Source organism: Ciconia boyciana, chromosome 6, assembly GCF_034638445.1.
Source record: "Ciconia boyciana chromosome 6, ASM3463844v1, whole genome shotgun sequence".
Lineage (NCBI taxonomy): Eukaryota > Metazoa > Chordata > Aves > Ciconiiformes > Ciconiidae > Ciconia > Ciconia boyciana.
The window spans coordinates 4,038,070-4,061,553 of NC_132939.1; the positions used below are offsets into that span (position 1 = coordinate 4,038,070).

The 23,484-nt window shown below is 40.3% G+C and overlaps 2 long non-coding RNA genes across 5 annotated transcripts in view; one reads left to right on the plus strand and one right to left on the minus strand.

Moving 5' to 3' along the window:
- Positions 1-6,800, plus strand: part of LOC140652613 (uncharacterized) — a 57,343-nt gene extending 50,543 nt beyond the window's left edge. The window contains exon 6 of the long non-coding RNA XR_012042879.1: positions 6,159-6,800. This is a non-coding gene — a long non-coding RNA (uncharacterized lncRNA). The remainder of the gene's footprint in view (positions 1-6,158) is intronic.
- The window catches only part of LOC140652614 (uncharacterized), a 182,356-nt gene that overhangs the window by 8,093 nt on the left and 150,779 nt on the right, over positions 1-23,484 (minus strand). For 2 of the 4 annotated variants that reach the window (XR_012042882.1, XR_012042884.1), the window contains exons 3-5: positions 12,102-12,317; positions 5,280-5,339; positions 458-640 (exon numbers count right to left, since the gene is read on the minus strand). This is a non-coding gene — a long non-coding RNA (uncharacterized lncRNA). Of the gene's footprint in view, positions 1-457; positions 641-718; positions 1,027-5,279; positions 5,340-12,101; positions 12,318-23,484 lie in introns of those variants that run through there. The other 2 variants (XR_012042885.1, XR_012042883.1) reach the window with 2 other exon arrangements.

The following is a 23,484-nucleotide window of genomic DNA, read 5'->3' on the forward strand; positions in this document are numbered from 1 at the left end:
TTTGAAAGCCTGTCTGCCAGCAAAAGCTTTGCCAGTTTGAGCATCTCTTATGGACAGAAACTAGAGCTATCGAAAATGACTGCACCAACCCAAGTGTCCCCCCCAGGTGCTGGTGAGGATTTGGGTGTCTGTAGGAGAAGGATTGTACATTAATGTATCAAAATCAATCTAAACTAATTTAGTTGTGCTGGCAAGAATTTTGTGTATACAAAAAGCTTGAGATACAGAACAACAACGAGTATATTAAAAAAATCAAGCTGTGAACTCTTTCAAGCTTTCATTGTAAATCATCAAGAAGCGATGAAAAGCATAAATGCAATAGAAATAATCATTTGCAGGTCACTGTTAAATGATGTGACAAATGCAGACAGTGATATCGTAACATGGTGAACCAGAGAAGACTCACATTCTCCCTCATCAGTCATTTCCTTTCTCTTTACATTCCCATGCACTGTACCTCTTTTACACTTTTCCTTCTTCCTATTAACTTTTGCATCTTGTCTGCTTCCTTCACCTCTCAGCCTTCTGCAGGAGCATGCTGCTGTCTTTATAATCTCACCAGGCCTCCTCAGGGAGTAAAAGCACAACAATCTTTCCTTAATAAGATTCTGGCACTTCCTCTTGAAGCTTCTTCCGGAACCTGGATGTGAACAAGCATGTGAAAATGAGGAATAATGGGAATAAAATGCAACTCACATCTTTGGAACTTCAGAGTGACCTTGGACTGAGTGCTGAGGGCAAAGCACGATCCTAGCCAGATCTGATCACAACACGAGGGGAGTAAATTCAGTGTCAGGACTCTGAACAGTAGAGCAGGAGGAGTTTCTGAAGGCTGCCATCAAGTGCTTGGAGCCCTGCAGGACTGAGCATCAGAGCGATCTGTGATAATATTCATTCAGACAAATTCTGCTGCTGATACATGATTCACCACACTGCAATATGTGAAGCCAGCGAGAATCAAAAGGTATTAGTCAGGACACCAAAATTTATTTCCAGCTAAACCACTAGTCTGCTTTGTAGTTCTTACAGCTTTCTTTCTCTTCACCTCCTCTCTAAAACGTTTGCATCAAAGCAGGAACCATTTGAAGACTGTTTAACACAATCTGATCCCTGTTTTGGCTAGGTTCTGTAGGCACTTCTGTCATACGAACAAATCATCAATAATGACATATCACTGGTGAACTCCAAAACTTCTTAGAGAACATTCTACAAACACGCTGACAATTCACATACATTCCAGGCAAACATACATATATATAGATATGAAACACACACACATGTGTATATATATTTACACACACACACATATATAAATCTGTGCATGTGTGTGTGCGCCGTGCATGTGTACATATCTGGGTCTACACAGGAAGTACACCAAAATTAAAGTAGAGCAAAATATTAATAAAGTTTGAATTAATGATGCTATTTTTTGAATAACTGGGTATGATTCTTCGCTTATTTTAAAAATGTCTTTTGTGTCAAAAATTTCTACAGTAATTCAGAAGGATGCTAATGGATGGAGCTGTACACCACTCTATTATGGAAGAGTTGAGTTAAAGGTGTTACTGACAGTTAAGCTAAATCTAAAATGCTGCTGTTTAGCCAAGTTCATACAATAGGATACAAGCCCATGCAAGCAATGAATGCGCACACTCCACAAGTCTGTGCATCCTACCTGCTGGCAAAAGGTGTATGCTGTATCCATGAAAACTAAAGCAGACAACCGAAGTCTAAAGGGCTGATCTGCTCTTTGTTACGTTAGCGAGAATTTCACTGGTGTGCCATGAGTGCTGGGAAAGGATGCCCTTCTGTACGTACCAGAGGGGCTGCAAAAAGGTGGGGTCATGGAGCAGAAACTTTCTATCCCAAATCTGGAAATCCCGCCAACGCCGCATGGCAAGCCAGCTATGACAGAAGCTGTGCAATTGTGTTCCTGGTGGGGTCAGGGGGACATGGGCCATATGTTTGAGTGCATAAACCTGTAATTCAGCAATGGAAATCACATACTGCAGTGTGAGCAGGTATTTTCTCCTCTCATCCATGTAAATGGAATCAGTTCCTGAAAGAATCTGAACTTGGCTCTATAGCCTGGAAAAGGGTAACTTCTCAGATCTGTTTTTGCTTATTCTCTAATCACTGATCCGCTTTGGTTGTCACACACATTTTCTACAGGGAGAATCAGTCATTTTGTCTTCCCCCATCTTCGCCGCAGCTTCAGGACATGCCTGTTGCTCCTACTTTCTTCTCTCATGGTCTTTGCCCCTTTTATGTCACACTTCCCATACTCCCAGCCAAAAATGGGGACTGCCTCATGCTGGGGAACACCATGTCCCTCTGTTTCCTGACTGCACACCTGCCCTGTACGGTTAGATGTGACATCCACCCTGCAGCACTTGTCTGCTTCCGTTACCATAAGAAGCGTAGTCATTAATTACATTATCACATGCACTTTTGCAAAAATGATGGAAAAATGGCCACAGCAACAGAAGAGGTTGCTAGCAAGACCGTTACTGGAGTAGGCACCTACAGTGTCCACTAATATCAAGTTTAAGCCAGATTCAGAAGAAAGCATGCCACTTATTCACCAACAGTGCCTCCCATACACACTATAAAAGCCCTCCATGAAGTACCGAGTTAGCACATGACATCTGATGAGATCACAGCATGGGGCACGCTTGGCTGTAGGCATTACAAAGGCTTCGGCATCTCTCTGTCAACAGTTTGGCTTGCTTTTTTTGGTAAAGGACAGCTTGGCAAGTAACTCCTGACTGATGTTGCTGGCCTGTTCAAGGCCAGCCAGGATAACCACCACAGTGCACAGCCGTACCTGGACTTGCTGGCACGGTCCTGGAGTTAGGTCAGCCAAGCGGACAAATAACGTTCTTGTCATAGGGACCGTGATGAACGGCAAATTTAGTGTTGTAAAAAGGCTAGTAAGTATCAGCCTCTTGTCACCTGCCTTTGCCAAACCGATTGTAGGAGGCAGGAGGTCTTTGCCTTCTTCCATACCTAATTTCCAGGATTTAGTGCAAGAGTGGAAGTTTTTGCTTTGTACCACTTAGGGCCATACTTGCAAATGAATGTTTTCAAGGCGTAATGCATGGAGCTGTGTGGGCACCTGTAGGAGGCAGAAGGGGTCTTGCACGCTTACCGTATAATGGTACACAGAATCATTTAGGCAATTTATTGCATCACACCTTAACAACATCAGCTGATACCACACTGGTAACATGCATGCCAATGTATACTAATATTTGTAACTTGACTGGTATGGAGCTGTTGAGTAATTCATGGTGGATAATTTACTCACAGGAATCTAGCTTTGTTTGCTGCTCTCAGACATTGCACACACCCTTTGATAACACACAATCAAACGAGCAAGGAACATTTCACTGACAGAATTTTCAGATAAACTAACATAACAGACATCTTTCCTAACTCCCTGTAACAGATACCCACTTTTTCATATTTTGCTTTGGCTTCAATACTTATGAAATGTTACTTTTGCATCCAGGGAATAGACTTAACCCAGGTAACAGAAAAGAGAGGTTCTTGGCACAGATCAACAGCTACTGTACTCGGCACTGATTAGTTTAACACCAGGAACCACTTTAGAGAGGGCAGTGTAATCTTTATGGCCATCAATTACTTGCTGAGAAAGTTCACATCTTTCACTAACGGCAGCTGTGCTGGTGATTTCTTTTATACATGACGCCATGCACTTAAAGGAATAGACTAAACGGCCTTTTGCCTTTACTTTAACATATCTAGTCCCTACTAGCAATAGGCAACATTTTCAAAAGAGCCTAGAGCCCATTTTCCAGAATGATTTGGTAATAGGCTTCCACATAAGCTTATTCATCCTGCCCCTCGGGTTGTGGTTACACACACGTTTCTCCAGGACACAGAGTCAGCATCAGCAGGCGATGCCCATTCTGGCTTGCTGCTGCCTGCTCCCATGCTCCTGCCACCCCTCCGAGCAGAACAAAGAGGGCAGTGTAGGGACTGCCGCAAACAGCCCTGGGTGGTGGCAGCATGACCTGCTGGAGCCAAAATTGCCACAGAGAAAAATGTTTGTGGAACCACAGCCTCAAGCACTTCTCAGTTGGGTAAATTAATGTTCACGGTGCTCCATCCTACCACAGCTAGACTGCTACCAATACCCGAGCTCTAGAGATAACCCAGGTAACTTTCCATGTCACCCTGACAGGTGTCCAGGTGCTTCAGATGCTTCTGATATGTTTTACACTATAGCTGCTGGTTTGCGTTTGCCTCATCCAATGGTAGAAATAGTGCTGTTCACTCTTCAAGAAGCTACGTCCCATCGATTACTATGTTTCAATGAAGCAAGCAAGCATGAAAGCACCTGGAGATGGACAGCCTTGGCTAACAAATCCTGATCCCTCAAGGCCTACTGCTTTGCCTACTGCAAACACGCTATCTGACGACCATAAATCACAAACTTATTATGTAATGGCCATGCCATTTCATAGACAAAGATGCATTTCACAGAGAGTATGGTTTTAATAAACAGGCAGCCTTTCAGTGGCTAGACTGGAATAAGCCAGTGATCTCAGTCCAGTTCCTGTTGGAAAGGTAGTCACAGCACAAAAACCACCGGCACAAACGGGCAGATTGTTACCGGGCTGCAATAGGAAGCCGAATGGCTTTCTCGCCCTGGCAGTTTACGGCAGGAGTGCCATTGCCTTCAGCAGGCTGGGGTGAGCCAGGCATTGCAAGGGGCTCTGCGCTGACCAGGCAGTACCTGGCCCATGACTGCGCCTCGGACTTGGCTACCAGGGGCTGCCTTGCTGGAATTCTCACGCTGAGTACGTGCACAATTAACTTCGGACCTTTAATTAATTCACCTAAATGTTAGCATGCAGTAAACGGAGGGATACATAGGGCTGACTGAGTTATGACCCAAACTCACATGTGCAAAGCATGCACTTCTGAAATGCAATGGGAAATATTCATTATTCTTGGATAGAGCTCCCTTTTAGTTCAGCAGTTAGAGCAGCTGTCGTCATTTACTGCATTAGCAAGCACTATTTCTGTGAATTTATATCATCGTGTCCTGGAGTTCTTTGCCAGCAATATGCTTAACCCACTGCTGCAAAATAATCCCATATATATTGGCCACATATTTGAGATATTATGATTAGACTTTTTAGAGGGTGTTAGGAATTATTTTTATAAATGTAGCATGTGTGTATGCACAAGGTTTTTTACAATCAACTTTAAAAAGGAAAGAAATATATTTTCATTTTTTAACTTACATTTTGACATGGTTCCCCCTGGCTTCTGATAGGCATCAAGCTAATACAGCCATACTGGTCCTGTGAAATATTTAGGAAATAACCAAATACAAAAAAAAAAGTAATTTAGTGTATTTTTCTGAATTATGGTTTTTATGTATTTCCCACAGACTATCAAATCTGTCATTATAATGGAATAGGTGTTGATATCTGAGGATGTCTGATGATACCAGTCAGAACACTGACAGGTCTATGCCTTTAAGAAACAGGCATTAGCAAGCAACCTTACTACACTGTGCGCTTCCAAGCCATGCAATAACCTTGTCGTTTGTATAATATCATCTTCAACGCATATTAGAAAATACATTGAGGAAATCCCAGATCAAAACATCTTCAAATTTTAGTTGTTATAATGATACAAAAGGTTGACTTCTTTTTTTTTGTACAACTTTCAGACCCCAAAGGCTTCAGTCTGCAGAGAAAATGTATATTCTAGCAGAAACACACGTGCAGATTCATGCACAGAAAATATGTTCTGGAAAATTAATTCTAAAAATTGATTTCATGGAGGAGTATGAATCTTACCAATAATAATCACAAAATAGTAGAATCTAGTGCAGTTAAATAAAATGGTATGTGTGACTTCAGTTTGAATGGGAAAAAAGAGATTTGGGAACAGTGTGTTTCTAAATCTTTTCGATATCTTTTGCTGATATACAATTCGTGTACAGGATACATTAGACATTCCTTTCTGGGTCTCATCCACTGAGGATATAAATCTGCCACCGTAGACCAGCTCCAGAGTTTGTCCTGTAAGTCCCTTGAGTCTTACCCCAGCAAGGGAAATTCAGGAGCTGTAGGTATCCCTATTTCTGATCAGCCTGCATTTTCTTTTTCCAGATCTGCATAGCTGAACCTGGATAAAGATGTGAATGTATTCCGCTAAGCCAGCACTCACAGTCCCTACTCAAATCAGCACTTCAGGACGGGTGAGGTGTCTCAGCAAACTAGAGTTGACTTGTTGATCCTCCTGTACTCAAAAGATTGCTGTCTGGCACCACCAGTGAGACTGAGATTTCTGACTACAATAGCTAGCAGAACTTTTCCACATGCCAGCGTGCCAGGAAAACAGGGACACTCCTTGCAACAGTTGCTTCCCTGAGGGTGGAGGAAATTAGGAAGAGGGAAACACGGAGCGAATTACAGCTACCTTGCACTACGGAATTGGCACATGTGTTGGTGTCATCATCTGGCAGAGCCTTGCTCTAGAAGAATGCCATAGCCACATCTCTCATAGCTCAGTGGCAGGATGTAAAGGGTGTGACAATGCACAGAGGTAGGGATGAGTGGAGTAAAACTAACTGAGGGGCCTGACTCTGCAAAGATATGCTGTACTTAACACTGACTTCTTTACAGGACGCTTAGTTCCCTACCAGACTGGATCTTCCATGCAGAGCAAACTGCTGGAATAAATTATAGACACTGATATGACAGTCTGATCCTGTGGGACATTGAATTCAGGGAAAGTTGTGGGTGCTGCAATTAGACTTTTAGATAAACAAATCCTAAGGGATGTTCCTGCCAAGCATTTAACATTTCCAGTGAGTGACAGCACTGAGTCTTTTGGAAAAGGGTCCTAATTCGTTCTTATTTGGAATGGCAAGAGCCTCTGTCTACAAAACTGCCTTGATATTTTCACATTATCTGCTATGAAAATCAAAGCAGTGTGTTGCATCACACTTAAGTGCTACCTGCAAGGAATAATCTGTCACTAATGCAAGAAGATAGTAATCACTAAATTAATGAATTGGGGTTACAGACACTCTCCAGTCCTTTCCTTATTTAAGTAGAAAAAGGTGTTTTGAAAATAAAGCGGAGTTTCAGAAAAGAGTCTTGGCAATAATGGATGGTTTTCAGTGCAAGCCATGTGATATGCCTCAGCAGCAGCTCTCTAGCTGCTTCTGAACTGAATGCTGCTTTACTGCATATTCCCCTTCCTGGAGTCATTTCTGCGTAAAGGCATCCACAGTGCCTTTTACTTACACTGCATTTGTAAGCATGGGGGAGAACAAACTGTCTTCAGCCTGACCCCAAAATATTTTGTTTGCATATCTAAAAGCACCATCAACTTCATGTAAAAGCCACACCTTCAACACCGTGAAGCTACCCGCCATCTATACATTCTATCCCAAATGGAAAGTTATGCATGTTCTTGCTAACCTAGTTTTTTGTGTGCGTGTGCTTTTTTTTTTAACAATAGGCCTAAATCCATATTAATGATCCAAAAAGTGACCAGGCCTCAGCACCTTTTGTCCTCTATACATTAACTATCCAATAATCAACAGTAGCTGTCCTGTACTCTGGTGTCTTTGGCCTAATTCAGAGGGACAGATATTTATCATCACCCTTGAATTGGGTGACCCATTCTGACAGGTCGACATCCTTATTTATGTAACAATGTCATAGACAGTAACTGCTAATGAGTGGAGTGACACAGAGGTCTGTTAGATGGAAAGGCAGAGAAAAGCTGAAAAGGGCATGAGGGGTTAATGGGACTTTTCTGTTCCAGCCTCCTGGGATGTGTAATTATGTTCTAATAAGAAATGAATGTATTGATTAGATTAGTGTGCAATTGTGTTCGTGTGCACACGTACAGTGCCGCATGCATATAGGCAGTAATTGTGTGTGCCTCTATTTTCTTCAGTATGTGTTTTTAATGTACAGTATCTTTGTGCTTTGGCCAAAAACAAGCAGCACACTCCCACAGTCCTCTTCTTGTCCTCACTGTGGCAAACTCCTTGTGAATTCAACTGGAGTTTATCTGAGTAAAGGCTGAATTTAACTTCAGTAAACACCAAATAAGGGCTTCAGGATTAGGCCCTCACAAACAAATGACTTCCTATTTGCATTGCTTGGCATAAACACCCACCATCACTTGAAAGCAGTAAAAGCAGCCAATACATTGTAAACAGTAGGTGTCATCTGCTTAGAAGACCTTCATCCAACCAAAGTAGGCCATGCTCAGCCCTCATGTAAGTCCACTTCTAGCAGCCTGCTTACAGTAGGGAGGAATTTGGCCCAGCATTCTTTCTCATCAAGTAAAATATGTTCTCTGACAGGTCAAGGAAAGCATCCTTCACACGCTCACAAAGGGCCGATTCCCCACCGCATCTCCTAAGTGTGTGTGATCTGAACTTGAGGGCGAATTCTCTTGATGGGAAAGACATAACAATAGAGAATAGCGGGGGGGGGGGAGGAAAACATGTCTGAAAATTAGAGCTGCCCATGGCTCTGGAGACGAAGGAATGCAGCTGATAGCAGTACTCTCGCCTGTAGTGTCTTATTGGTGCTAATATGGGAAGGCAGCAGAATTGTGGCTTTTCATATATACTTATTCATACTGTACAAATTCCAGCTATGAGCACAGCCTTATATGTCCAGGAGGCTTGTATGTGATGTTTGAGCAAGTAAGGAACAAACAAGGCTCGCCTGGCAGTAGGAACAGGCTTTTTGGGTCACAACCTCAGTCCCTTGTTCCTGGGATAACGAAGGCCATAGCAGCAGCATGCACAAGCCTTTGACAAATGAGTACCTCCAGTTGCGCGCTGAAGAAATAAATTACTTTCTAGTGACTCCCTCTGGAAAGAAGCAGCATTATTAGGCTCTAATGGGATTTCCTTCTATCCCACTCTTGACTAGGACCTTTGTGAGGCAAGGGGAGGGGGGGGGAGGAAAACTGAAGGATTCTTAAGTCTGAGGAGGGCCCACTTTACCCAACTGTAACTTTTGTGAATTGTGGCTAGGATTCCAGATGTGATACTCAGGAAAGCCTGTATTACAGAGATGTAAAAAAGGACTTGCTAGGCAAGGTTTCCAAACATTTCAGAAATGTTTAAACTATCTAATATAAGAACATACTGTAGGATCAGTGTCACAAAAGAAGAATCTCTTGAAAATAGGTTTTTCTATATAGATGGTTTAAATAGATGGTTTTTACCTAAAGAATGAAAGACTGATGGTATTAAAATACAGCACTTGCAACATGGAGATCAATGGAGTCCCAAAGTCTGGCCATTACTGAGGGACAGCATCATGGTTAAACACAATTCTTTCACTTTGCCCATAATTTCTACTGCAATTTTTCCCATCTGAGGAGCACTGAGGAGGTATTTTTGTAAGTGTTTTGATGTATAAAATATTTTAGGGAACATATTTATAAAAGAGAATGTATTTATATTCCCTACAAGAGGGACTTAAAATCCAAGCTAGATCGAACTCTGAAGGCCTACCTTCTAAAAATTTGCCTCAAGAGTCAAAACAGAGAGTAAAAGCCTGGCCCTGGCAATGGCTGTAGGAGTGTTATCGCTTCCTTCAACAGGGCCGAGATCACATCTGAAATGAATGCACTGGAGAAGGAACAGCCTAACAAAATAATGCTATTTTCTTCCAAATAACGTATGATGCTAAAGCAAGTTCTGTATCCAGACTGAGTAACAGAAATACCCTCAGAAGGAAGAGGCATTCCTAATGCCATAGTTCAAATCCAGGTCTGAACGGCGGATGCAGGGGAGTTAATTTTTCAGCAACTGCTGGCCCTTTGACTCCTAATAGTTGAGGGTGGTTCACATTTGAACACTCACACAAAACTGATTTCCCCGTTATATTGATGGGAACTTTGTAATGCAATGAATCATCTTCAGCTGGCTGATTTATTTCACAGGGCAACTTGAGGCAGCAAACTTGGAGCAAGGTAGCCCAAACTAAGCAGAAATACCCTTCCCTGTCCCATCTATTAGTGTCAGCATCAGCATAAGCTTTTCTCCTTAATGGACCGATCTTTCATTCAGGCCATAGAGGATCCTGAGAAAGTTTTCGTCGTTTCTTTATATTTTGCCAAACTTCTAAGTGAGCTCCTAAAAACTTATTGAAAGAGCATTACTCAGTCTGACACATTCCATTTATTTCAATATGGTGACAAAGAGGGAAGATCTAGTTAAAAATATTGCAATAGCCTTATGGGATACTTATGGGTTTTTTAAATGTAATACATCACAATAGAATACTTTGTTTTTGTAGAAGGGCATTCTGTATTCGCCAAAAAAGCTGCTGACTTAATCATTAGTTATGATGAGAAGAGATTTAGTGCTCTCTTTCTTTACACTGTCACTGAGAACAATGTCTATGAAAAAGCCTATGCTTCCCATTATAAATCACTATAAGCTCCATGAAAATTTCTCCCCTACCCTGGGGTTTAAGTGAGCAAATACTTGGTGATGCAGACTCCCAACGGTAGCACTTTATGCCTAGCTCTACAAGTTTATGAAATGCTATGGTTCACTCTAAGTCCAGGCGCTACCCCTGCATGCAGCTGCCATTGTTCAGCAATTTATGAATGGCTAGTCTTTGATAAAAAATTAAATACCTACCAGTTTCCCTCTCTTCTTTTGCAGACTGTATATATTTTTTAAATGCTTTAAAACTGGAACACAATATCACTTTTAGCATTAAAAATATGTATCGATGTTTATCATTAGACTTCCTTTCAGAAACACAATGTACCCTCTACTTCTTCATCCTCTAATGTTCAGGAGAAACCATTTCAGATCTTGTTTAGTGTAAGCAAAGATTCAGAAATAAAGCCATTCAAAAAAGAAATGATTTATAGATGCTTCCCGTCACTGAATAAAGAACATTGGATCACATCATTGTAAGAAGACAAATTCAACCTTAAATGACTTGGGGGGAAGTTCTGAGATGTATAAGCACCTCTCAAAATAATAAGAAATACAGATTTAAATACCTAGAATTAAGCATCCAGGTTTGAAAGTCTTTAACCTTCTTCCCCGCCTTCCCTCCTTCCCTCCTCCCCCATATCATAGTCACATACACTGGCTGGATTTTATTGTATAACTTTGTAAAGAAAAAAAAAACAGCGAGCGTTCCACACATCTGCCAGCATTTTTTTGTTTGTTGGCCCAAGCTGACAGCTTTTTTTGTGTTTCCTAGTTTATCAGAAGTCTATCAAAATGTTTTGAAGAAAACAAGCCAGGACATTTTTCCTAGATTTTAGTGCCCTCTAATATTTAAATTCATTCTTCTGAGTTTGTTTCTTATTTATTGCTTTTCACATTTCTTGAAGATAATACTCTCATTCCAAGAGGCAGAGAAGTTGCTCGTTTCATCACAAGCTGTCTCAGTCTCCTCCTTTACTGGGTTTAAGTCTGTGAGCCCTGTTCAAAATTCATATTACTGGGTTCAATTTTGAAAGGGAGGACTTTGATTCAAGGTTCTCAGCCACCCACACTGGACCTGAAAGGCCACTAGAAATAGCCCTCGTCTGCTTTGTTTCTCAGGAACCAGAATAGACACATTCCCTCTGGTCTGCCCTGAGATATGGATTTGGCTCAATAAGCAAATGTCAGCTGCAGAAGCAGCTGGCTGCAGAGCAGTTTTCATAGAAACTGGGAGCCTGTGTCCTCTGAAAAGATACAATATTATTTCATTAATTTATTGTTCTAATTTTTAATTTATTCTGAATGAGCTTTGAGATGGCTAAGAATGACAGTCTGAAGTCAAATTCTTTCATTTCAGTTTGATCATTCACATTACTACTGTGAATAAAATTAATTATAAATTCATACCGAAACACTGTATCTATGTATGCTAGATATCTGCAAGAGCTTTGTACTAAAAAGTAACAAGATAAAAGCACATGTATTATAGGTCCCTCGCTATAATCACAGTGCCCAAAGCCACATGCTGGCATCAGGATTCTGATGTTCACATAAAAGCAAGACATGCCTTAACCTTCACAGGTAAATAATGCCTGAAGATGTCACCTACCTTAACGGTTTTATCGATGTCTGAGTTTTCAAGCAGATTGAAACAACAGAGGTGGGAGCTGGGCCAGTCCTCTTACTGTGCTGAAATCCTGCCTGGGAACAGAGGCAGCACAGTGGTTCCCAATGTTAGCGTCCCCGGGAGGAGTCCCTGCAGGAGCCACCAGCATGGCCTCCCTCTCGCTGCTGTAGGGCTGAGCTCTCTGAGACAGACCTCACCCTGCCCAAAGATAAAGACCGATTGATTGAAACAATATTTTCCAAAGAGAAGTCATTGTAACACAGAAGATAGCTTACATGTGGATAACGTCACCATTTACATATAAAGCAGAGGTGAGGCCCAACTCCATCACGATTGCCAAAGCCTCAGACTATCTCAGCCCATCTAAAGTCTAAAGAGCTTGGAACTAAACCAAAACTCTTTAAACTTCTTGAAAGTATCAAATCCTGCACTAATCAAAATAATTAGCATCTGCAATCTCTATCCTCACCAATCCTGCAGTCCTCACAAACAAGTTTCTCAACCATGAATCTACTTCCCAGGCCTTTGTAGATCTGTGTTCCTGACTCCACCTTCCCTTGCTATGTGAAATTTTTGCTTTCTAATATTCCACTGAGATTGAAAAACCTGTGGTGAAATTAAAGCTAAAATTACAAGTAATAAAATGCATGAAAATGTAACAATTGTTGCAGTCACCTCCTTGACTCATCTATCTGGCATCACTGGTTTCCTGTGGGTATGTGGTAGTTTCTGCCATCCAGTCTCACATTAATCCAGTCCTCTCCAAAAACACCTTGGGCTTTGGCTTTGAGTCCCACAGCTTCTTAAGACAGTATGAGGCCAGTCTATTCCCCCTTCCACTCAGTCGCTATCCAGGGGTATACCCAGACTGACCACCCTGGGTTTGTGCTAATCTTTCCTGGGGGAGGCAGAGTCAGATGAACAGATGGCTCTCTCAAAGGATCCTTGTCCTTTCTGCAGGTTTCCTAACTCTAAACTAGAGAAGAAAAAAGTGAAGCAAATGTGACCCTTGCAATTGAGATCCTTTAGTCGTACAAGCAGTCCTATTAAAGTTGAATGGGAACATACATCATCATAATTAAAGTGGGCATGAGTTGGCTTTGAATTGCAGGAACTCTGGGTGACCACATTTCACTTTCCCTGTCATTGACTAAGGTAGAATTTCCTCCTTCTCATCAAATGGCAAGTCTTTTATTTATGGATTACATCTATGCCTTGGAAGGAGGTAGAGTTACTGATAAAGTTTTCCTGAAAAAAACATGCTGCATTTTGTTTCAGCTTCACAGATGACTGCAGTTGATCACATCTGTTTTCCAGCAGACATCAGTGTATCCAATTAGAAAGATCACAGAATATTTTAGAGGTCTTGGGATCATTTGGTCAGCCAAAAGATTTGGGCTTTGAAAAAGAACAAGAAGAGAAATATGGTATGTGCTATTTTTCATGACAACCACGGTAAAATATTCTCTTAAAACTAGTTACACAGATGTAATCCTTAGCATTAAATATATATACCTGTAAAAAACAAGAGTTTGGGTTTTTTACTATTATCTTAAAAATTGCAGTGACTCAATGAGTTGCAGTCCTGGCTATATCCATTGCACTGATAGGAAAGGTTAGGGTGTTCATGGTCACAAAATATTTCAAAGACAAAAAATAATTAAACTCTGCTTTTCCTTGAAAGAATGCATGAAACTTTCAGTAAACAACATCCATTACTTAAAAGGATGGAAATGTTATCAAAATGTAGCTCTTAGTTTTGATAAGTCTTTTTATTTTTCACCTTCAGCTCTGTTATGACAAATGCATTGCATAGAAGATTCTTCAAAATAAAAATTGTTTTTTTGATCTTTGTATTTCCAAAATCAAAATCCATTTTAATGCTTTCATTCTAGAATGTTAATGACAGCAAGGAAGTGAAAATTCCTAGAGAAATACAGAGGAGAAGATATCAAATAAGTTATCAGTTCTTAGTTCCAAAGTCTGAAAATGTCTTTGAAGTATCTCTTGCAATTCATTTCTTGGTTTTCCACTAATGCTTATGTTTATGATGTCCTCCTGGTACTGTGTAAATAACTTCACAGGATCTGACAGCTGAAACCATGGGGCCCCCAATCCATACATATAGACTGGTTAGTTGAGTAGATTTAGTTGTTATTGGGTTTTTGTGGTTTTGGAAAAAAAGAAGAAAAAAAAAAAGGGCAAGAGAAAACAATTGAGAATTAAGGACAAAAAAAAGCTGAACACAAAGCCAGAAGAAACACTGGAAAAAAATGATCCTGAGAAGAGCTAAGTGAATGAGCTTTTGAGCGAAGTGCTACCTGTGAAAAGGCCTTTGAACTACAAGCCAAAATATTCTCCCTTGTTGCTTGATGCCTGCTTGATGCCTTCAAGAAAACAAAACTTTGCATATCTAAGTAAACGAACAGGACTATATGAAAAATAGCATTTTCCTCTTCATTGAAAAAAAATGGCAAAACCTGTCATTCTATGGCTAATCAATCAATTTTAAAAAGGAAAGACCTGGTCAATCTTCAATTTTATTGCATGTCTTTCAGATAAACCTTGAACACTGAGAACTTCTTTCTTCTCATTGTCACATTAGCAACGTTAGAGACATTCAACATTACAGACTCCACGCAAATGTGTCTGAAAAGCTAGCATCCTCTCCTGGACTTTAAAACTTTCTGGACTTTGAAACTTCCCTCACGGTTAAGCTTCATACTCCAGTAGTACCTAAGCATTTCAGCTAAGAGTGAGACCCCTTGAACTGACCACTTGACTAGCCATTATCTGGCAAAACAGTTCCTGTTGCAAAATGCTGGCATTCTTGGATAGATGATGACTGGAGTGGATCGCAGATATATTTTGACTTAAGTACTGTGACGGAGCAGCTCTCTTGCAGGAGCTGAACCCCCACTTTGGCACTGCTCACCCGATGCCATACCAAACAAACGCATTACGCTAGCAGTGTGTTGTGCTGCAGCTTTCCTTCCAGAGGGCTTGACCTTCCACTAGTGGTGTTGGGACAGAGCTGTTAAACCCCTCAGGACAAAAGGAGTTCTGCAAGACCTTGTTATATGTTAAACATAAATAGGTATATTGTAGCCTTGCATGCAGTCTATCTTACTTGTGCAAGTATGTTTTTTGTTAAACACATAAAACACAGAGTGGGTTTTAATGGTTGATCAGATCCTGTTAAAGCAAATTGCATGTTTAAATACAAAGGATGAAAGGATCTCTATTATTCTACAAATTTCTAGCAGCACTGCACCTTGAAAGGAATTTTATAGCAAATTTGTAGCTTTGCAACCAGCTCATGAACCAGGGGGCATAAAAAGGACATGTGTTCCAAGAGCAAATGCATTCCATATTTCAGAAATAATAAGTTCTTGCTTGAACCCAGAGCCCATCAATGCAGAGAAAGGATTTTGCATCCATGGGAAGAAGGACTTTGCTGTCTTCAGCAGAACATTATTTCATTAAGGCTGCTAACCTGGTCTATGTTATAGCCAATAACAAGGCTTTAATATCTGAAAAGCCCCTGCGCTATACCAGAAAGCCCCACTGCCCTCCTTGCCTTACACTTTAATTGCAATCCACACAAACATTCAAGACTAAAGATCTACGTAAGTGGAAACACTGACCCTGTTGATCAAGCTCATCAGAGGTGAAAAGATTAAAATACCCTAACGGCAAAGTCTAGCAATAAGGTTTATGAAGGAAGTACCATATATTTGCAGGTGATGGTGCCTTTCAGTACACAAACATTCTGTTTATGCAAGTGAATCTTCACGTAGCCAGGAAGAAATTTTTCATGTAGTCTTACAATTAATGTCTTGCTTTACATGAAGGTTGTAGGATTAGAAGGTGCACAACATACATACGTCTCATAGCCTTCAACTACAGTAATGCTGGAGCCTCTCTACTGTGTATTTATACGGGTGTCTGTAAACCTGTGAAAATGTGTGTTTGTGCGTTTTACATCGAACTGTGTTTAAACCACTGCAATATTGCGCACACTGCAGCCTACAGCTATTAGGAACGCAGATGCCACTTAACCAGAAATAAGAGCAGGCAAATACTGAAAAAGGTGCAAAACTATAGAAACTGAAGGCTCTGGCAGATGAATCCTGCTGGAGCTAACAGCTAGGGTTTAAGGCATTATCACTGCCAGCTATCTGCTCCATCTCTGTGCTAGAGGGTATCACCATGATCTCCTTGTCCTGTCTCTTTAGCTTTCATCAATTTTGTCTGAAAACACTGTGCTATAAACAACAGTACCAGAGGATCTGAGACAGATTTGATCCTTGTGCTTTTCTAGAGGCAAGGGTAAGCCCTTCTGCTGCCCTGGTGAGATTCAGCAGAGGTTGTCAGCTGGAGCCCTGGGTGTATCGCTAGGGCAAGGGCAGTGAAAGTGAGAATACGTGATGATTTACTGTCTCTGATAAGGTAAGTGAAGTCTTTAGATTTTTAAGAGCAGAATGAAAATTCCTGCTTTTCTACTATACAGGAACATTTAATTAGTTGTAGTCATGGTTCTTGATTTCTACCCATAGCTTTCTGTTATATTAACGGTTTTCTTATATGCATTAGAAGTTCCTGGTCCCCAAAGAAGAGGTTCACAGTGCTAACTAGGAGAAAGAATGAATGAAAATAAATCAGAAATATAGAAAAAGGCAGAATTTTAAGGTGGAAAATTATGTTCTCCCATGAGAAAAGTCACACTGGACTGAAATTGGTGAAAGTTGTCAATGCCTTGACTGATACTTAAGCCACAAACAATGAGCCACAGAACATCCCCTGCAAATTCAGTGGGGCAATAAGCATTGCAGAGCAGTATCGTGGGTTGTCTGCACCATCTGAGCACATAGTAAACCTCGAAGTCTTAAAGTAACTCTTTTCTGTTCTCATTTATGTAAATCCTTATATGCACTCATCTCTGAAGTATTTGAGCTCTTTCAGTAATGCACCAAGCAGTGAGGCACTAAGACCCGCTACATCTCTTTCTCTGCAGAACATGAAATGTAAAAGGATGGGCCTTGACAGTCAAGCAGAGGATGGTGAGCTCTGTGATAGTCGGCACTCCCCTGAGAACTTCATGTCTGAGTCATGCCCTCAGAAATGTTGTCTCTTGTATAGATCTGCTTTATCTATTTAGGAAAACCCTGTTGTGCCAGAAGAGTAAAGCTACTGAGGTTTTTTTGTGACAGAGCATTGGCCTGGCTTTGCTGAATGCTAAAGGTTCATTTTTCTTCATCCACAGGCAGCAACCCATAAAGCTTTACATTCATAAGTAGATGGCACATTTTGAATAGCATAGAAAAATCAAATTGTGGGAGAAAAATTTTCCAAAAATACATCATGATCCCAAATAACTTGAATAAAATAAGCCAAAATTTTGACCACAAACTTTAGATGAAGTAAAGATGAATCCTGCATGTTCAGCCAAAAATTACAGAAAACATTCTAGTTCGTTCTTTCCCTCTTTTCCACTGCATCCAAGTTTCAGTTAGTGTGAAAAGAAGGAAATTTCTATTTGCAAGCTAGAGAGATTTCCTGGGCTCAAAACCAGAGTGTGTCTTTAAGCACTTTATCAAATTCATGCCTCCAAAATCCAATCACAAGTGGCAACCTACATTATCCCTTTATTTTCAACATAGCGGATGTGTAGATAAAGTCTGGCTTGATTTTCTTACTCACAACGTGTCCACATGCTTCTGTTGTAGAAAACTCCAGGTTTTCAGTGGCTTAAAATCTTACTGTGAGAAGAGAATTGTCTCATATTTGGAAGCTAGGAGCCTTGTTGCTTTTTCTATTCCTTCCTGCCATCTGCAAGATCTCATAAGGGGTAAAAACGGGAAATTACTTGAGCAAATCTTCAGCTTTCCTCAGTTTTTTTTAAATAACGTCCTCAGCTTTCTGCCTCATGATTTACATAATAAGGAGACTGTGTTGTGTTATTACATCAGTTCCATTTCTTCAGGGAAAAAGGCTCCAGATGTATTTGACTAAGTCATTAGTGCAAACATCCCATTTTTGTAACATCATTCTCTAGATCAACTGTAAAGACACACTGTTGATTTTGGCTACAGGCTTAGGAGTGGACAGACACTGCCACTTGATCTAAGCAGCTGCCTCCTCATCACACCCTCCAACTTCATTGTCATGGAGAGAAGTACAAACCCCTAATGGATCCACAACATGAGCACCGATTCATAAAACCTGGCAGATGACTCATCTGATAAAAATCACCATTGTAAAGCTATTCAAGGAGTAGGGGAAAAAAAAGATTTAGCCTTCCTTAGAGAGATTACTTCCTTTTGTCAGGGTGTTTTTCTTCAGTCATATGGGAATGAAATTATAAACAAATACAGAGTACTGGATCCTGACACCTCAACTCCAGTGGGACAGTACTGCCAGTAGGTCTATTAGAAGCTCTGGTGATGCTTGTAGAGTAAGATACTACTCAAGGTGAGGAAGGTTACAAAAGCCCTTCCTGTCCAAGTCAAAAGCATCAGTGAAGTGTAAAAATGAACAATATATGATCCAGCCTAGTTTTAGAAGTAAAAACGTTATTAATTTTACTACCGTGTTTGCTGTTTGATCCAACTCATAGCAAAAACTTGACTACACTAAATTATTACCCACTACCACATCCAGCAGGAGGAAGCTTTTTTAATTGCAGATAAAGCATCATTGTTGATTTACTTTTGTACCCTCATACTGATCATTAGAAATGGAAAAAGTTAATTAAAATATGTCGTTTTAATTTGTTAGCAAATTGTTCCAAATGGCACAATAATGCATGTGACAAAAATGCGTAAATGAGTTCTCTGAAGCACTTGAGCTGCCACAAAGCTGTTGCAAAGTAGAAGAATATACATGGTTAAGTACATGAACAGCTTCTAAAAGGAAATTACCTAAATATCTTATTTACATATAGATGCTTTAAGAATGAGTGAGTAATTCTTGTAGATGCTGACATGTTCGTATTACATTTGTGCCACAGCCTCTATCTGCTCTCTGGATGCGATCATAAGACTGATATTTTTTTGTAAATGGCTGGAGTTATAAATTGGATATGGACTGTCATGTCCCCATACGATAAACACTGTACTTTTCATTTAGAAACTCAGTAAAGATGCCTAGTATGATACAAAGATATGCAATGATTACAATGTACAAGTATGGTAATGGGCAAGCAAAAGATATATTATTTTAATATTTGATACGCACTTTCCTACAGAATTAGACCCTGTTAAACGGTAAAAAATTGCACTTATTGCTGTCTACTGGGTTTGTCATAACTGTTCAGATCCCTGTTGCTGTGCAGGAGATGTGGTGTTTGCATTTAATTGCATCATTTGAAAGCCTTAGAAGAGGGTATTCTAATGATTAAATCAATGTAAACCAGGTTTCAGAGCCAAAATAATCAAAAGTCTGACCAAGGCAAATGTTCTCAATAAACTGAGCTTGCCAAACACAAGTGCTAATTAACACCTGATTCTAATTTGGTGATTGTGAAAGTGTGGCAATGGAGCCCTATGATTTTGCAAGTGGAAATAACATTACTTCTCTCCATTGGTAGATGGCATGAATTGCCCTCCTGGCCAAAATTCCTCCTTTTGATCCACTCTGGGGACAATCCATCAACATGGTGGCAGCTATACTCAGGTCGTACAATACTTCTCTGTCTAAGGATATTTACCATTCCTTGGTGTTTTCCCAACTGTAATGATTCTGAATGAAATTTTCTCTTCCTCGATGTTGGTCTTAATTGAAAATTTTCAAAATATTAAAGTTTAAAATATCTCACTGACTACAAATGGCAAACCCAAGTGGTCACATTCTCCTTTTGTATTTCCTGTTATGATTGTTTCAGATTTTAGAGGGAGGAAGGAAGAATATTCTTTCAGCCAGTTTTTACACATGCACCTGAAAGCTCAGGACCTCCTGTGTACCGTATCAAGTCTCTCATTCAGCAAGACACTTATAACAAAAGCAGACGTATTAGCATGCGACTAATTCTTGAAGTCATTGGGCGTTTGATCAGTCACCTGAATAATTAAGGGTTTTGCCTTGTGTTGCAAAGGAGAAGTTCTTTACCCTCTTCATAGTGGGTGAGGACACACAAGAAACCCAGCCAAAAACTGACACTAGATGATATCTTTGTTGACACACCCAATAGCCAACCAAATGGCCAAGGCTGACTTTGCAAACAGAAAAGAACTGAAAGGACTACTCTCTTTCCTGAAGTAAGTAATGAGTGCTTCCAGTACAAACAGTGAGTCTCTTTTGTGGACAACTGGAACACTTCAGACCTTGGGACCATTAATCTAGTGTCATCTCTCAAAATTTATTTTTTAATTGCACATTCAATGACACTCTCACAATTCTTTGCACAGAGGAATGATTCAATGATTCACCTTTCCACCCCGAAACAAAAGTGGCATGGCACAAAATGAAGTTACTGCTACCTTAGGCCTAAAAGTTGTAACACTTCTCACTTATGATATGCCTAAAATAACATGCACTTGATCTTCATGTGCAACATACAGAAGTAATTACCAAGGCATACAATATATGAAGCATCTTCAAAAACAAAGCTACATAAATTTAACTTCTAGCTGACTGTTGGTGAATTTGGTTATAAAATCAACACCTCATGTATTTGATCTACACAACAGTTACATTATACTGTCTACTGATTTTTTTAGTAGTTTACTCAGTCTCTCATTTAAAAAAAATATGAAAGCCAAATTTGTAAGTGCAGGGTCTGCAGAAATATTTGCAAAGCCTCGTAAGTGTTTTATTACCTCTGCAGTGCAAATGTATTTGACTGTGTGTTTAAAGCAACTGCAGTTTGTTCTTAATAAGAGTGAATTTGTGCTATAAATGGCATCCCTCCTTAGAAACAATACTTCCTTTATCTACTTGTGTTCAAAAGCGCCTAACAGGGAAACCTAACTTATCTGTTTCATCTTAAAACTGGAGCTGCCTGTCAAGCTTTGACAATCTTCAGATTCTTTTGGAAATAGGAAGCAACCCATTGTGTTCAAATTTGCTCTTAGTGACAGCTGATCCCATAGGAGCATCTAGTTAGAAAATAATTGATAGCACTTGAAACAGAAAAGATTGCAAATCAGGTATGACAAGTTTGCATTCGATGGCAGTCCTAAAACTAATTGTCCAGTTAAGAAATCAGCTTCAAAAGAGGAAAAAACTTAAGGGGAAGGAAATGAGAAGTTTGTTTATTGCACATACACTTTCATTCTGACAATATTTTCCTTTTAAAAGGCAGGTCTGGAATAAGCAGTACATTAAAGGGATGGGCCCAAAGCAAAACCTCTAAACCGAATACTCGGAACTTTATGACTCAAGCCCATCTGTAGTTTGTTATAAACAAGTCATAAGGCATAAATGAAAAAATCTGGATGCGGAAGGATAGAGGCTCGATCCTGCTACTATTGAAGTTAACAGAAAATCTCTTGCTGACTACAGAGCACTTTGGATCAGGCATTAAAATTCCAAAGTAATACTGGCAAAGCTTCAGTCATGTGAGTGTGTGTGTGCGCGCGCTTATGCATATATACACACACACACACGACCCAATATTAGGCATTTTTAACCCTGATTCTTATATCAGACTATACCACCGGATGTCAAAAATGAAGATAACACAGGAGGAAGTTTATTTTGATGAGGAAATCCCTAAATGCTGTTGAAAATATGCTTGGAATGGTTAATTAGTATGTAGGGGCTTTGGAAGAAATGATATCTTGCAGCTTGACCATCATCTTTTTGCCAGGTTTCCCTTCGATTTATCTCTTATCTGCAGGAAACTGTCTCACAGCTTCTGAATCTGCTGTTGGCTAAAAAGAGAAAAAGGACAATGACTCATTGTTGGGCAACAGGACAAGTTCTATTTGGATTCTAAATTTCCACATTAATGCTAGTTAATGTCATCTCTAATGTACTTCAGCCCATCCAGGGGATATCCAGGGTGGGCTCTGAAACTAAGCAAAAGTGAAAGTTCCTTCACAAAAACAACAACCAGTAAATTAAAAGAAGATATAATACCCAAGGGATGAAAACACTGAGTAATGCAAAAAGTATCTGCTGTATTTTCTATGACTAAGGCATCAAAAAGGCCTTATTAATAAATGAAAGTATTGTAAATGGGTAAGTAACTGGTGACAGGATGCAGCAACTGATACCCACCAAAGTTATTGCTGGCCAGAGAATATTAAGCACGTCGATTACGGTGACATATTCGAGGGACTATTTTCATGCACAATCAAGCAATGCAGGATTCCTTACTCTGCAGCTTTTATTGAGGGCTGGCAAGGAAGATCTGGTTAGCTACACACGGTGGGAGAGGTCGCTGCATCTAGCAACCACAAAGAGGAGCAGGGTCCGGGGAAGCACACAGGCGTAACGTTTGAGGGTCCCAGCCCCTGTGCTGGAAGTTAAGCACGTATGTAAATGCTGAGCTTAAGGAAGTGCCGGGGGAGGGATGAGATGCATCAGACGATGGCTGTGCCAACACTAATGAGTACATCAATGAAAGGATTAAAGAAGGATGGGGACATGTTGCTCCCATTCCCTCTCCTACAATGATTGCTCCAGTGCTAAGAGGTGTGGCTTGATTTGGGTAAGAACTGAAAATTCAGCGGCTTCTCCAAATATTACATAAAAGGAAAGAATGACATGAAAACACGATCTAACCATGTAAATATTTTTTCCAGTTTCACAGACCAAATCCCAAGCATGTCATGCGTCTTACATTTTTTATTCCCCCAGCTCTCTTTCCCCAGTGCTGAGCTAACATCTGAAATAAGAGTACACAATCAGTATGTTAATAATCAAGGAGTCTGCTCGCTGCATTATACAGACATCAGAGGAATTTCTTCCACTGTCTGATGAATATTATAAACAGGCCCGTTTGTATTAACAGAGCCTTATGTAGGAAATCCAAAAGTGACAAACCAAACAGTTTTAAGTGGTTACATTCCATCTCCAAATGTCCCAAGTATCAAACATCACTAGAAACCTGCATCCTGGCTGCATGTGAGGAAAACAGAGGCCCACAGTCAGTTGGACTAGACGCTTGGTGTTGAAGCAGATGACTATGACAAGGTCTTTTAACTGCCAAAGTGACACTGCAAATGCAATCTGGTATTGCAGCTGGAGAGCCAGAAATACTGTATCAGTTACTGAGGGGGAAGGCATTTGTTCTTGAGAGCAACACTTCAGGAAGGGTTTACATCTGAGTCATCATCTTTGACAGCATGTGTGTCCATCAGCAAGCTGAATGGCAGAGCTTCTGCAAAACTTTTCAGGGAGGTTTTAAGATCTGCGG